This window comes from Suricata suricatta, chromosome 12, assembly GCF_006229205.1.
Source record: "Suricata suricatta isolate VVHF042 chromosome 12, meerkat_22Aug2017_6uvM2_HiC, whole genome shotgun sequence".
In the NCBI taxonomy this organism is placed as follows: domain Eukaryota; kingdom Metazoa; phylum Chordata; class Mammalia; order Carnivora; family Herpestidae; genus Suricata; species Suricata suricatta.
Window position 1 is genome coordinate 12,049,669 of NC_043711.1, and position 15,464 is coordinate 12,065,132.

Sequence of the window (15,464 nt, forward strand, 5' to 3'; positions counted from 1 at the left end):
TCAAGGACGACCCCCAACCCTCGCCTGCAAGGACGACCCCCACCCCTCACCTGCAAGGCTCACCCAGGCTCTCAGCCCCCAGGCACAGCCGCCTGGCCCTGCGTGAGGGGATCCCGGTTGCTTCAGCTCTCCTGGGCTTCACACATGCTGTTCTCCCGCAGGGACTGACCGCCCACCTCTCTCCCCATCTCAGCTCCGCGTGGCAGGTTCCATTTTGGAGCCTGATGGATCCCTTCCCCCGGCCCTGTGCTGACTTCCCCAGCTGGGTGTCCAAGTCCTGTTCTCTCTCCCCAGACTCAGGGCCCCTCGGGTGTGGGCCCCATGGAGTTGGATCCTCCCAGGGGCCCCAGGCCTGAGGGTTTGCTGGAGGCTTCTGTAGCCTATGGTGATGGCTTGGGGCTCAGCACAGGGAAGGGTGAGGCCAGGTGGCCGAGCTCAGTGCCGGGGGAGGCAGTGGGCGGGCAGAGCTAGCTACGAGAGGGTTAGGTGTCCAGGGCGGCAGACCCCAACCCCGGGGACAAGAAATAGCTGCAGGCTAGGAAGCTACGTAGGATATAAAATCAGGTGCCCCTTTTATTTTTTAAAAATGCTTATTTATTTATTTTGAGAAAGGGGGCAAGGAGGGGCAGAGAGGGAGGGGGAGAGAGAGAATCCCAAGCAGACTCTGTCCTGTTAGCACAGAACCAACGTGGGGCTCAAACTCAGGACCCCGAGATCATGACCTGAGCCGGAGTCAAGAGTTGGACGCTTAACCGACTGAGCCACCCAGGCGCCCTTAGGTGTGCTGTGTAAGCTAACCCCGAGTCAAGGACCCCTGTCCCTATTGAGATGAGGCCCCACACCAAGGCTGGTGCCGTCTGCGGGTGCTGGGGCTGGGAGCCGGCGGGCAGAGGATCTGATCCTGGCCACTGCCGGTGGCATCACCTCCAATTTGCCTTAAGATCTTTTATAACCCAGCCTCACCTCTCGGGGTTTCCCTCCGACACACTGAACTCCTCCTATTTCCCAACTCTGCTAAGTTCTCAATTCCAGGCCTGTGCCCGTGCCGTGCCTTCTGCCTGGAATGCTCTTCCCCCGTGTGTGGCTGGGCTTGAACATCACTTAACTGTGCAGTGTGGCCACACTCCCCGTCCCCACACACAGCCCCTGTGTCCCCTCTGGGCACCTCCAGCAGTGGGATCCTTCCAGCTCTGGCTCCACAGGGCTGGGAGTGTCTGCGTCCCCCAGACACAGGTCCTCACTTGAAATAGCCCCGTGTCCCCACCGAACAGTATCTGTTCTGGAGAAGGTGTTGACAAATGTGTATCCAGTGACAAGTGGGAGAGGGCAAGGGCTAGCCACTGGAAGACAGCCATCCTGCCCCCCATCCTGACCCTGGAGGCTGGTCCCTGGGCTCCTTCCCCACTTCTGCAGCCACAACCGCAGCTGCCCTTACGGAGAATCCCTGGCCTTTCTCTCTCCCATGCCTCCCTCTGCCCCCGTTGGATCACCCCTCTTCCCTCCCCTGCCCCCAGGGGTCCCCCAGCTCTCCCATGGGGCTCTCTCTGGGCTTCCAGCCTCAGTCGGGTCCAGATCTTGGCCCTAGAGGCATCTCCCCAACACACAGACCCAACCAGGTCCCCTCTCTGCTCTCACACCTCTCGTGGCTCCCTACTGCCCACAGAATGAAGTCTGAGCACCACTTCTCACGTGAGGCCCCTGGGTCCCAGTTTCCTCACCGGATTCCCCCCTCGCAGGGCTGCAGGAGGATCCCACAGGGTGGGAGGCAAGTGGGAGGGACCGAGCCCACAAAGGACCCCTGACTCCTTCTGTTACAGTCATCTGAGCATTTGCTGGGCTTGGGGTTTCTCAGAATTGCTGATGTTCGGGGTAGGATCATTCTCTGTGATGGATAGATGGATGCTGGATGCTAGAGAGATGGACAGACAGGCAGAGAGACAGATGGAAACAGACAGCAGTCGGGGCCTCTCTCAGGCTAAGGCAGGGTTTCTCACGCTGGCACTGCCGACATGGGGGCTCCGTCACGTCTGCAGCGGGGACCATCCTGTGCACTGCGCCGTGCTGAGCGGCATCCCTGGTCTCCACCCACTCGACACCAGCAGCGCCCGCCCCCAACCCGCAGTCCTAACAACCAAAAATGTCTCCGGACATTGTGGAACACCTTCTGGGGTCCAGAATCACCGACTCAGGCAAATGTCTTCCGATGGGAGTGACAAGATCCCATCTGAGACAGAGCCACAAAGAAGGAAACAGTGGGATGGGTGACCCCAGGAGGTGACGTCCAAAGAGAATGACAAGGGGGCAGGAGCCTCTCTGAGGGTTTCGCGGCAGCCTAAGCAGAGTGGTCCGGAGGCAGGGAGGGAGGGGTGCTCACGAGGTCACCCCGCCCCCAAGAGAGAAGCCCCCTTCAAGTGGGGCTGGGTTGGGGGCCACATCACCACTCGTCTTGCGCCCAGAGACTCTGGGCAAGTCACGTGGCCTCTCCTGTGTCTCCCTCGGCATAAGAAAGGGTCCTCCGGTGCACAAAGTTCCTCTGGATGCAGGGGTGGGAGTGGGGGGTGTGAACTGATGTCAGAGCTCAAGGGGTGGGTTACACATATTTTTAACATTTATTTATTTTTTGAGAGACAGAGCATGAGTGGGGGAGGGGCAGAGAGAATGGGAGACATAGAATCGGAAGCAGGCTCCAGGCTCCGAGCTGTCAGCACAGATCCGGAAGAAGGGCTCAAACCCACGAACCCTGAGATCATTACCTGAGTCAGTCACATGCTTAACCAACTGGGACAGATTTGAACCCGGTTCTGGCTTCCCCCTGCCTCCCGGACAGAAACCGTCATGGCGCACGGGAGACCGTGGGAAGAAGAGCACATCACGCCTGAACAGGGGCGTCGAGATGCCTCCGGCCCGGTGCACCTTTGCTCCACACCCAGCAAGCATGAACTACTCTGCCACAGACTCACTCCTTTCCAAGAAGAAAGTGACACGGCATTGTCAAAAAAATAATGTCTTCCAAATCCCGGCCTTAAACTCATGCTGAGTCACAAAATCCGTCCATCAGCAGATGAATGGAGAAGACAGAGAAGCGACGTGTCCGTGCAGTGGAATATTACCCAGCCACACACAGGAACGATTCCTGGCCCCCGCGTCGTGGCGGGCGGCCCTCAACGGTGTCCCGCGCGGAGACGGAAGACAAACACGGAAAGCCACATGCTGCACGATCCCGTTGGTAGGAAACGTGGAGAACAGACAAATCCACAGAGACGCAGCTCAGGGGTCATGGGGGCTGGGGGAGGGGACCGGTGTGTGTGTATGTGAGTGACAGCCCCTGGGGACGGGGTTTCCTTCCAGAGTCATGAAAATGTCCCGGAACTGGACAGACGTGGTGGTGGTTGCACAACACAGGGAATGTACCAAATGCCACTGAATTTTCCACTTTAAAATGTGGCTAATTTTATGTGATGTGAATTTCACCTCTATAAAAATACGTGGATTAAAAAAAAACACACAAAAACGGAAGCCTAGAAAAATCCAGCAAGGCAAGCATTTGTCTCTCCACCTGGGGGGTGGGGGGGCAGGCGGATGCACTTTGTTTGTTTGTTTGTTTGGGGGGGAAGGGACGACGGAGTCAGGGGGCCCCAGCCTGGGAGTCCGGGGCACAGTCTTGGCCAATTTGCCAGCCCTCTGGGGGCCGTGCTCGGGCCGGCAGGGGTGCAGGTCCTGAAGGCTTTTCTGTCGGGGCTTTGAAAGGGGGCCAGGTTTTTTCCCCGGAGCCGAGCAGTCTTGGGCCTGTTGTTCTCAGCAATCTCGGGGCCGCGTGTTAGCAGGAAACACAGCCAAGTAGGGCTTCCTGCGCGTCGGAGAGAGGAAGCTCTGTAATGTTCTGGAAGGCTGGGTTAAAAATAACCCCGGTATATAAAGACAGCGGAGGGTCCCCTCTCTCCCTCACTCGCGCGCAGGCCGGCTGGACGCAGGGCCAAGCAGGTGGTTTGGGGCCCGAGGCCGGCCAAACCCCCGTCCCGAGCCGGGGGCTGGGGAAACCGCAGCCAAGTTCAGAGTCCCGACGCTGCTGGCTTCCAGAACCTAGGCAGAGTCCGGGACACCGTGGGTGTTCCCGTTTCAATCGCTTTTCTCTAGCAGAGAGTGCAACCCCCCAGGCGCTCTCAGGGGACAGGAACTCAGCTGAGCTGTGACTCTGGCTGAGCGCGCAGCTCACACAGGCTGGGGGCACGGCAGCCAGGGTTCGAGCCCTGCCTCTGCCCCCTAACTCTGGGCCCCAATCTCCTCATCTGCGAAATGGGACTAACAGTAGTTCCCACAGCGTCGCCAACACGAAACACATAGAACAGAAGCGCAAGTGCATGTTTTATAGGAGGTTGAGCGGAGTCACGGTGACTTACCGTTATCCACATTTTATCCCATTTAACCTGCACATTCGTTCTAGTATCGCCCCCACCCCCCTGCCCCCCATAATTCGAGGACTGGCATTGTGTGTTGGCTGTGACCACATGGCCCAGTTGTCCCCGGAGGTTTTTCTGAGCCTTCGGAGAAAACACCTCCGGAAACGATGCCTCGCTGGCCTCCCCCTGACCCAGCCCTGATGAAAAGTCACAGGCTCTTCCGACTTTCGAAGCTCATGCTTTTTCTGTTCCATCTTTACAAGTTAAACTTTCAGAGCCAGAACGGCACGCTGGGGAGGCAGATGAGCGTTAGTAGGCAGCTCTTCTGTGCTCTGAGCTGGGCAAGGTCACCTTCTCACAAGGGGCCGTCATTGCTTTCAGAACAGCAGAGAGAACAGAGACCTGCTGCTGCCTGAATTTTAGGACAAACCCAACGCCAGGCCTTGGCATGTCCCATTGTGGGCAGAGCCATATCGACAAGAAAAATAAGCCACAAATGGGGGCACCTGGGTGGCTCAGTCTGTTTCGTGCCCAACTCTTGATTTCAGCTCAGGTCATGATCCCAGGGTCAGGAGATTGAGCCTTGAGCCCCTCATTGGGGCTCGAGATTCTCTCTCTTTCTCTCTCTCTCTCTCTGTTCTCCTCTTCCCTGCTCTCCTTCTCTCAAATAAATAAAATAAAATAAAACCTCTTTTTAAAAAAAAGACACGAATCACCAATATCAAGAAGGAGAGACCTGACCTGTGACAGGTCCACACATATGAAAAGACCCACAGGCAGGGCGCCTGGGCGGCTCAGTCCGCTGAGCGTCTGACTTCAGTTCAGATGGTGATCTCACGGTTCCTGAGCTCAAGCCCCGCTTCGGGCTCTCTGCTGACAGCACGGAGGCCGCTCTGGATCCCCTGTCCGCCTTTCTCTCTGTCTCTCCCCCGGTCATGTGTGCCCTCTCTCTCAAAAATAAACACACAATGAAAAAGTTTATTTTAAAGGATCACAAGGGCATCTTATAAACAATGCGATGCCAATCAATTGAATGGCTCAGGTGACTCGGACAAATCCCTTGGAAGGGACAAACTCCCAGAGCTCACTCGAGAAGAAACAGATGGCCAGGAGAGCCATATGTCTGTGAAAGAAGTGGACGGTGGGCTCGGGTCCCTTCCCACAAGAACTCCAGGTCTGGAGAGCATCACTGGTGAATCCCCCCAACATCTTAGGGAGGGAGGGATGGCAGTTCTGCACAAATGCTTTCAGGCAGCTTGAGCAGGAGACGGGGCTCCCCGAGTCCTTCTTCACGGGGTTGGGGGGCTGCTGCAGGCTGCGCTGGGCACTCCCTGCCCCCACACTCCCCGCCCCCAACAAGATCCTGTTCCAAGGGGATGTTTTCCTCTGCCGTTAGTGCAGATCCCCGCCGGGGCTCGGGAAATGAAAGAAACGCTTGCTCTCCAGAAATCTGATCCAGACCTGCCAGTCCCCCTGAACGGCGCCTTTGTACCCTGAGTGTTGCCACAATTAGTGGGGACTCTGGCAGCGGCCTGCACCTCGCGGCCGCCGGCCTCTGAGGCCCCTTTCAGAAGTTACTGCTGTCCTCCATCAGCTATTTTTAACTGGCCAAAGGGGACTTGTTATGGGTCGGGGGGCGGGGGGGAGCGCGCGGTGAGAGGGGGGCGTCTGTGAGGCTGAGGGGTGTGGCGGGCGCTGCCCTCAGCCCTGGCCCGTGGTGAATGGAGGTGCCCGGCCCCACACCCAGCCTCAGTTTCCTCCTCTGTCAAATGAAGGCTTGAATCCCACGGGGGCGGGGGGGGGGGGGGCTTCAATTCCAAAGAAGCAGGAGGGACGAATTCCATCCACCAACGGGGGGTCTCACTCTGTCCATCCGTCTCCGTGCTGCTGCCTCTGCCTGGCTCTCCAGCTTTCCTTCCACCTCTGACTCTCTCCTTCTCTCCATCTTTCTCTCTCACCCTCTCAATCTCGCTTACTCTGAACACCCCCCATGGGATGCGGTGCATTTCTGCTCAGCTCTGCCTGAGCAGGGAGCCCCCCTCTCCTCCCAAAACAGCGATGACCGGTTCTGCTGCCTCATTTTCTTTAATCGGAGGAAGCGTCCCGGGCTGACTGGCCGGCCGATCGGTCCCCTGTCACCTCCCCAGAGCTCCCCGCCTGAGCTCGTCCCCGTGTGCCACGTCTCAGCAGAGCGAGCTGACTCTGCCCCGTCTGAACTTCTCCGAACGAGCCTGTGTTCTCTCTGTGATTCAAGTTTCTTAAACAAATGGATGCCCAGGTCCCGCCAGAGAGAGAGCTCCGGTCCTCGCAAAGAAGCCCCGGCAGACGGAGAGGTCCCGGAGGGTCGGGCTCAGCTTTGAACCACCTTCCTGCAGCAGATCCTCCTGCTAGGGCTTCTCCACACCGGGGACAAGCCCAGAGGGGAAACCGAGGCTTGGAGAGGTGAAGTCCTTCCCCCAGCCCAACAAGGGTGCTGGCCTGCTTCCAGGAACCAGGCTCTTAACTAAAGCGTCTCCTGGTTATTGAGGTCCAAGCTCTTTTGTGATAGTACCTAGTCCCTGCATGCTGGGCCTGGGCGGGGGGGGGGGGGGCCCGGTCCCCGCCTGGGTGGGGGGAGTCATAGCCCCTGAGGCTGCCACGGAGAGGGCAATGCGGTCAGAGGAGTAGCCCTAGCAGCCCCACTCCAGGCGGGGGCTGGTCCCCTGGAGGCTCTCCCGTGGGGCCTCAGCTGTGACCTGAGAACCTTTGGCCTATAGATGGCATGACCCTGAAGGGCTCCTGGGCTCAGGTGCCAGGCAGGCTGGTGTCGGAATCCCAGCTGGCCGTGCGGAGTCCCGGGGCAAGCTCCCCGACCGCATGGCCTCAGCTCCCACTTCTGTAACAAAAGGCCAAGGTCCCCGCTCTCCAGGCCCCGTGGGACCTGACATCTGAAAGGCACCAGCCACAGAGCCTGCAGAAGCAGTCCGGTGGAAGGTCCTTGTCTCAACCGTTTCTCGACTCTGGCCATGGACTTGATAGCCCTCCATGTTTCCTCCCAGACATGCGCTGCCTGATTTTGTTAAGTGGTGGGAAAATATACGTAACGTGACATTTACTACTTTAACCGTTTTAAAGTGTGCAATCCACTGGCGTTTGGTACATTCACAGTGTCACGTAACCATCACCTGTGTCTAGTTCTGGAACATTGAGATCACCCCAAAGGACACCTTGTCCCCATGAGCACTCACCCCCCCTTCCTCTAGACTCCGACTCTCTCTCTCTCTATGGATTTGCCTGTTCTGGACATTTCTTATAAAAGGGATCATACGCTATGTGGCCTTGTGCCTGGCTTTCAGCACGATGTTTTCAAGATCCACCCACGTCAGAGCCCATTCCTTTTTACAACTGCATAATATTACACTGGGTGACCAGACCACATTTTGTTGATTCCTGCATCTGCTGACAGACATTAGGGTTCTTTCTACCTTTGGGCGATCATGAGCAGGGCTGCTGTGAACCTGCGTGTCTGAGCACTTTGGGGAACACGTCTGTTTTCGTTTCTTCGGGGTTGACCCCCAGAAGTGGACTAGCTATGTCATACGGGAAGTCTACATTTGCTCCTCCCCCATTTTGACCCTGACAGGATGACGCCAGAACTCTCTGGGCCCCTGCGGAGCCACCCGCTGTGCGTGGAGCCCTCCAGCTGCCTGTCAGGAAAGACCCTCCAGGGGCTCCCTCCTCCGTGCATCGACCGTGATGACAACGTAAGGAGGTGACGCAGGAAAAACCCAGCAGGGACCTGGCACCCTCCAGGACGTCAAGCAAAGAGGCTGACCTCCCAATCGCCCCGACTCTCCCCATGTTCTCCGTCACCTTCTCAGTGGAAGGTCCCCAGACAAAGCCCATGACTCAGATAAACAATGGATCATTGTTTAGTACAGCCCATTCCATGCAACGTTTGGGATACACTTATACTTAAAAAATTGTCGTTTATCTGAAATCTGTATCCAACTGGGCATCCTGTATCTCGTTTGCTAAGTCTGGTGGCCTGGCCTTTGTGGCAATTGCTTCTCATGGCAAGAGAGAAATCCCCAGAACCACAGCCAAGCAAGAATTGAAGGCAACTCTGGGTATTTTGGGCCCCAAGCATCCAATCCACCTGGCTCGAAGCCCAGCATCCCTGCCGGGACCCGAACTCACATCCGAGATGTCCCCAGTTCTCCGCGGGTTCCTGGAGAGAGGTCTGGTGACACAGCCTTTGTTGAGACCCTGGGAAATCTTTGAAGGTCTGTTTCGGTCAGATGACAAACGATCTAAATTTGTCCCCAACCCCAGGCCGCCGGAAGGCCAGTGAGCAAAGGAGTGAGCCTGCAGGGTGGCCCCATGAAAAGGCACCTCACTGAGGCCTGCCTCCCCCCCCCACCGGGGCACCGAGGTCTGATTCACGCTTCCTCGTATTGAAACGCAGCCCGCCAGGGCCGGAAGCGTCTCTGTGAGGGGCAGGCCGGCCTGGACAGGCAGCTTTCCCCCTCGGTCTTTCCCAGAACCCGGGCCCAGGCCCTGCACGGGCGTGAAGCCTGGGAGACGTCGGTCACGGCCACATAGAGAGACCTCTGCTGTCACTGTCCACCCCAGGACATGGCTGTGAGGGAAGGCCACCTTCTCCAGGACCCAGCTGATGCATAGGGAGAAGAGGCCCAGAGCCTGGGGAAACTGAGTCCACAGAAATGCCGTAGTTTCTTTTAAATAAGGAAAACGAAGAAAAAGAACTCCTAGGGCAGAAAAAAGGCTTCTATCTCAGGGAGCCTGGGTGGCTCCATTGGTTAAGCGTCCAACTTCGGCTCAGGTCATGATCTCGAGGTTCGTGGGTTTGAGCCCCATGTCGGGCTCTGTGCTGACAGCTCAGAGCCTGGAGCCTGTTTCAGATTCTGTGTCTCCCTCTCTCTGTGCCCCTCCCCTGCTTGTGCTCTCTCCCTCTCTCTCAAAAATAAGTAAGTAAACATTTTTTAAGAACTTACATTTTTCTTACCTCAGGAGAGGAAAATGAAATAGGTAAGACCCACCCAAATCCATGAAATGATTTTAACTTTTTTTTAAATGGAGGGGGTGTGCAGTATTTGGGACATATTTATAGGCTTGCACCGTGAAGGTGGGCAAAAGCCTCCTCACCTACCACCATGTGGCCGAATGTTGGGAGGGACACAAGAGCACGCACCTGACATGTACCCATTTCCCAGCTATCAAAACTGAGGCTTGGGAGACCGAAGCAAGTGGACCAAGCTCCAGGTCATGGCTTTCTAAAAAACCTTTTTTTCAGGTAATGGTTTTGTACCTTCTTGATGTCCTGGGCCCCCGCGTGAAGACGGGTGAAGACACATTAAGGTAGACAAATGTGCCAGCAACTTGCCTTCCCTTTCCGGGGGGTCCGAGGACCAGTACAAGGGAATAAGACCTCGTCAGGAACAGAACCTTCAAAATCAGACAGTCGAACTCCTGGCTCAGCTGAGGGTGAGCCGTGCTCTGTTTCCCCACTTCGCTGTGAAGTGGGTCCCAGGGACCGAGGGGCTCCACGCGGGCCCTGGCACCTAGTAGGTCTTCAATCCATGTTCGTCTTCTCTGCCCCCCGTGGCCCTGTGCACCCCCCACCCCTGCACACGCTGGGCTGGCCCTTGCAAACGCCAGACCTTTACATCTACTCCTGGGGGGGAAAAAAGACCAACTCCCTCTTACTACACGTTTTTTTCAAAAACCACTCTTTTGGTGGAAAAGGTTTTACATCTTAAGAAAAACCTGATTGTTAGACTCAGGTCTGCAATAAACGTGTGGCTATTTTTAAGTGCCTGGAGACACACGCCTGCAGCCCCGTGAAAAGAAAAAGCCATTGTGTCCCACTGCCGTGTCCAGAGTGGCCCCAGGGATGTGGTGTGGAGGGTGAGGGGCACGAGCCGCCGTGGGCCTGCCCGGAGCGTGCGGGGAAACTTCCTAGAATATTCCAGAACCTTCATCCTCAGGTGGTCAGAAATGGTACAGTTGGGGCTGTGCCTCGGAGTTCTAGCTCTGTGAGCCGTGGTTTTCTGGGTTTTGCGGGGGAGGGGGTTTGGTTGTTTCTTTTTTTTCTCAAATCACATTTTTTTCTCCTCTCCTTTTTTTTTTCTTCCTCAAATCACATTTGTTTTTCCACAAGCGAAAGCACTCACAAATCTCACCCTGGCTTTCAAACACACTGTTCTGACCAAGACCTGTAAACAACCTCTCCCCCCTCCCAACCCCACCTCAGCTGGGTGTTTGGGTGATACTGGAAAAATCTTCTGGATGAGGGAAAAAAAATAGGGAGTTTTCCAAAATTCTACTCAGGACTTACGTAACACAGAGTTTATGCAATCGGGCCCTGGAAACAGCTCCAGCTGCCGAGGCTCCGAGGGCGGAGGCCGCGCTGGCAGCCGTCAGACCCGAGAAGGGAAAGCGGGGCAGGCATCCCGACTCCTCCACGAAAGTGATAAGAGGAATGCGCACGGCCGCCGGGAGGCCAAGTGCATATTTGAAATACGCTGGCAAGGCCGAGGGCTGGTCAGCCGCCACAGATCCCCTGTGGAAACGGCCAGGAACGTCTGCTGGATGCTCGAGGTGAGCCAGGCTTTTGCAGCCGCTGTTTATCAGCACCCCCTTAACCCTCTTTGGCGGTTCCACCAGCCCCTGACCTCTTCCCTAGTTTGCACGAAAGCAAACTCAGCCAAGGCACAGAGAAGAGAGGCGACTGCCCCAGGAAAACAGCACACAGACGAAGCAGGCAGCCCCGGAACCTAACGCGCCATCTGTCCGATGGTGCCTTCAGCCTTTTCGGTATTTTTCTTTACAGACCACCTGCTCCCGGGGCGCCTGGGTGGCTCAGCTGGCTGGGCGTTGGACTTCGACTCAGGTCATGATCTCACGGTTCGTGAGTTCCAGCCCCGCGTCGGGCTCTGTGCTGACCGTGCAGAGCCTGCTTCAGATCCTCTGCCCTCCGTTCTCTCTGCACCTCCCCCGCTCATGTGTGCGCTCTCTCAAAAATAAATAAACAGTAAAAAAAAAAAAATTGTAAGGAGAAGACTGCCTGCCCCCTCCTCTACCCCAGGGTGATCTTTGGAATCAGGACCTGAGAAATTTGAAAAGGGAGGCTGACAACTATTGTCCAGCTCAGATGTAGAGGGAGTGTCTCAGCCGTGTGTCACCATCTACTAAACCTGTGACCCAGCAACCCCACGCCTGAAGACACAAATCCATACGTCCACACAAAAAGAAATGTGCTATTATTCATAATGCCCCCCAAAGGGAAAACAACCCAAGTGTCATCGAGAAAGGAACTGAGCTGTATTTATCTAATGAAATACTATACACCAACGAAAAAGGAAACCCCAGCTGTTGCATACAGAACATGGGGGACCCCAGGGAGCATGATGTCGAAGCCAGACATGAAACAGGGTGTAACTGTGATTCTACATCAGTGGGATCAGCGGTGGACAAAACTTGTCTCTGGTGACAGAGGTCTGGGGCACAGTTCCCCCCAGTAGCACAGGGATCCTTCAGGGGCACTGATGCTCCCAAGTCTTGGTCTGGGTGATGGTCACGCCAGCAAAACCCACCAAGCCCATAACAGAGTGGTGCACTCAGCTGTGGGCAAATTTTACCTTCATTTGAAAAGACTGAACGAGCATTTATTGAGCACCTAGTGCATGCGCGAAAGGGCATTGATGACACAGACCTGGGCCCTCCCACCAGCTCAGGGACCAGGCAGCACCCAAAGGAGGAGCGAGCAGGAGTCTTCGGCAATACCTTCCATCCATGACCAGTGCAGGTGCTCAGAGGCCGGCCGGCCACATGCCCCGGGGAAACCCTGCTCTGCCAGGGAAGACTTGATCCCTGGGCAGAGAGACTCCACAAAGCTGTGGTCCTGGTCTTGCAGGTGGAATTGAAATAGAAAGTGGTAGAGAGAAGGTTGGGACGTCCCTGTGCTCACAGGGGCCTCTCCCCTGCACCGGACGAGTTGCCCTCAATGGTGGGAGCCGCCGTGAGTGAGCACTCCGCCTACACACCGGGCACATTATGGCCTCAAGACCCCCCACGCGCTCCTAAGCCCCCCTTGGGAGCTGTGGAAACGGAGGCTCAGTGACTTCCCAAGGCCCCCAGACTGCACAAGCATGGAACATGTCTTCCCTGAAGAGGCGGACAGGCTGCTGGGCTGGCCCCTCGAAGGTGGCGGTGTCCCCACTGCCTGCTGGCTTTCCTGGTGACTCAGCAGCTGCCAGGACAAGGTGTGTCCGTAGGTGTCCACACACGCAGCCTCCCCCCGACGCCACCACCCTTGGTACACAGCCTCCAGGGGCCGGGATGCCGCCTCAGATCGCCCTTTGTGTCCACAAGTCAGTAAGGTTGGTAAGAAGCCCTGACAGTTGGTGGGAGACCTGTCCCCCTTTGGACGTGACAAAGATGAAAGTCAATGGTCAATCACCTCCAAAAGTCCTTCAAAGTACCAGATGCCACCTGTGTGCAAGGGGACAGCAGGCTTTCAACAGGAGTGTGGTGCCTCCGGTCTTGCCTTGGGGAGTCCCAACCACCCTGGGCGTCGAGGCACAAAGCCCCAAAGAAGGAGCTTCTCAGTGCATGTTGTCTTTGTTTGCAAGGACCAGGCCCTGTATTTGTGACGGGGGACAAGGGACCCCTACCCCCAATTCTACCCCTAGGCCATGCAAGAAACCCTTTCATAACTGCCCAGGGCATTGCAGGGGACAAGGTGGGGCCTCTTGGTAGGTGGGACTCTAGGAAACTCCCAAGATTCTAGTCTGGTATAATCCTTGAAGAGATCAGGTGGGACCAGTGATGCTGTTGGGCTGTTGTAGGCTACATTATATGGCAGAGGTGATGGGATTTTTTTAGGTGTAATTAAGCTCCCAAATCATTTGATTTTGAGTCCATCAAAAAGGTTAACCTCGGTGGGCCTGACATAATCAGGTGAAGGTCTAGTGACTTATTTTCTGTGTTCTTTACAACTTTTTATTTTTAAATTAAATTAAATTTATTTTTGAGAGGGTTGAAAGGGGCAGAGGGAGAGAGAGAGAGAGAGAGAGAGAGAGAGACTCCCACGCAGACTCTATGCTCCGCACGGAGTCCTACTCAGGGCTCCATCCCACGACCCTAGGATCATGACCTGCGCTGAAATCAAGAGTCGGATGCCCAACCGACTGAGGCACCCAGGTGCCCCACCACAATGTTTTTAATTTAAAAAGTTTTTAACCTATACCAGGTACTGGAAACTATGTAAGTCCCAAACAACAGATAAATGTAGAAACAAAATGTGGGGCATCCACACAATGGAACATCAGCCACAAAGGGAATGAAATTCTGACACCTGCTCCAACGCGGATGAACCTTGAGGACGTGACACTGAGACAAAGTAAGATTCCACTGACACGAGGAATTTAGCGAGTGCACCCATGGATACGGGAAGTAGGGTGGTGGGCACCAGGGGCTGGGGGAGGGGGCTGGGGAGTTAGAGTTCGATGCGGACAGAGCTTTAGTTTGGGACGACGGACATGTTCTAGAGGTAGATGTTGAGTAACCCCAAATTAAACCGAAGCAGTTTGATTGAAACGTTTTCTAAAAACGAGGGTCTTGGAGCAGGGAAGAGACCCCATCCCGCGGGTCTGGAGGATGCTCGCTGCGGGGGGGAGGCTGTGGGGAGGCAGGGGCAGGTGGCCCCTGGGAGCGAGAGGCCTCCATCCTCCAGCGTCCTGGGTGTGCCAGCACCCAGGGAGCTTGGAGGAGGACCCTGAATCTCAGATGAGACCTTGGCCTGGGCCGACATCTTGACTGCAGCTTTGCGGGACCCGCTAGGCTCCTGACCCACGGGGATTACAAGATGGTGAGGACCGGCTCAGTCGGCCCAGGCTGCCATCACAGAGTATCAGTGTCGGGCGGCTCATAAGTAACAGACATGTCTGTCTCACGGTTCCGGAGTCTGGAAGTTGGAGAGCGAGGTGCCAGCCTGGTCAGGTTCTGGGTCAAGCCCACTTCCCAGTGGCAGACGGTCGTTATATTGATACATTTCTGGGTCTTCATATAGCAGAAGGGGTGACGGAGGTCTCTGGGGTCCCATGTCAGTCCCCAAAGGTCCCCTCCCTCATAATACCATCACACCAGGGGGTTAGGGTGTCAGCATATGAATTCGGCGGGTGCAGGGGGGACACATGGAGTCCACAGAAAATAAGTTTCCTTGTTTTTCATCCACCACAAGAGACAAGGAGAAAACCCTCCCAGGAGAGTCCCTGCATCCCCTAGGACACAGCTCAGCGCGAGGCTCCCTCTGGGTAACTGGAGGGAAGGGACAGGTGGTGGGGTTTGGGAATTCAGCAGAGCGGGTGCAGTGCCCGTGAGCTGCTACTGCCCCAGGGTGGGTTCATGGGTCACCGCAGAGTCTCCTACCCCCCAGCCTCATCTCTCATGCCCCCCTCAGGGGCGGGACACCCCACACGGACAGAAACTCTAGGACGTAGTTCCCGACGGTGCCAGTCGGGAGTCTGGACCATCTGCAGCTACTCCTTCTTGGCCACAGTCAGCGAACCTCTTTCTACGAAGAGGCTTAGAGTAAGTAAATCACCTTTTGGGGCCATACAGTCTCTCAAGATGACGTAATTCTGCCCTCATGGTGCAAAACCCCCAGAGACAAAATGTAAACGCATGGGCGTGGATGTGTTCCGATAAAATGTTATCTAATTAAAACAGGGAGCTGGCCCAGGGGGCTGGCATTCGAGACCCTCGGCCTAACCAATTCCCACGCATCGGCCCCTCCAGGAAGCCCTCCTGGATATCACATCTGGCAATGCTTCCATCGCCTCAAGTCAAGAGTCGTCACCTCAGGCTTCGAATTATTCCAGGGCAGAGGACCCCACCTCCAAGGCACCTGACAATAACCAGGAGAATGGCCCTCCCATAGAGAATCTGCAACCAGCAGATCCTGAAAATGGATGAAAATCAAACCCATGAGGTTGGCCAAAAACAGAACAAAACAGTAATAATAAAAAAAGCATATATATATATATATATATATATATATAT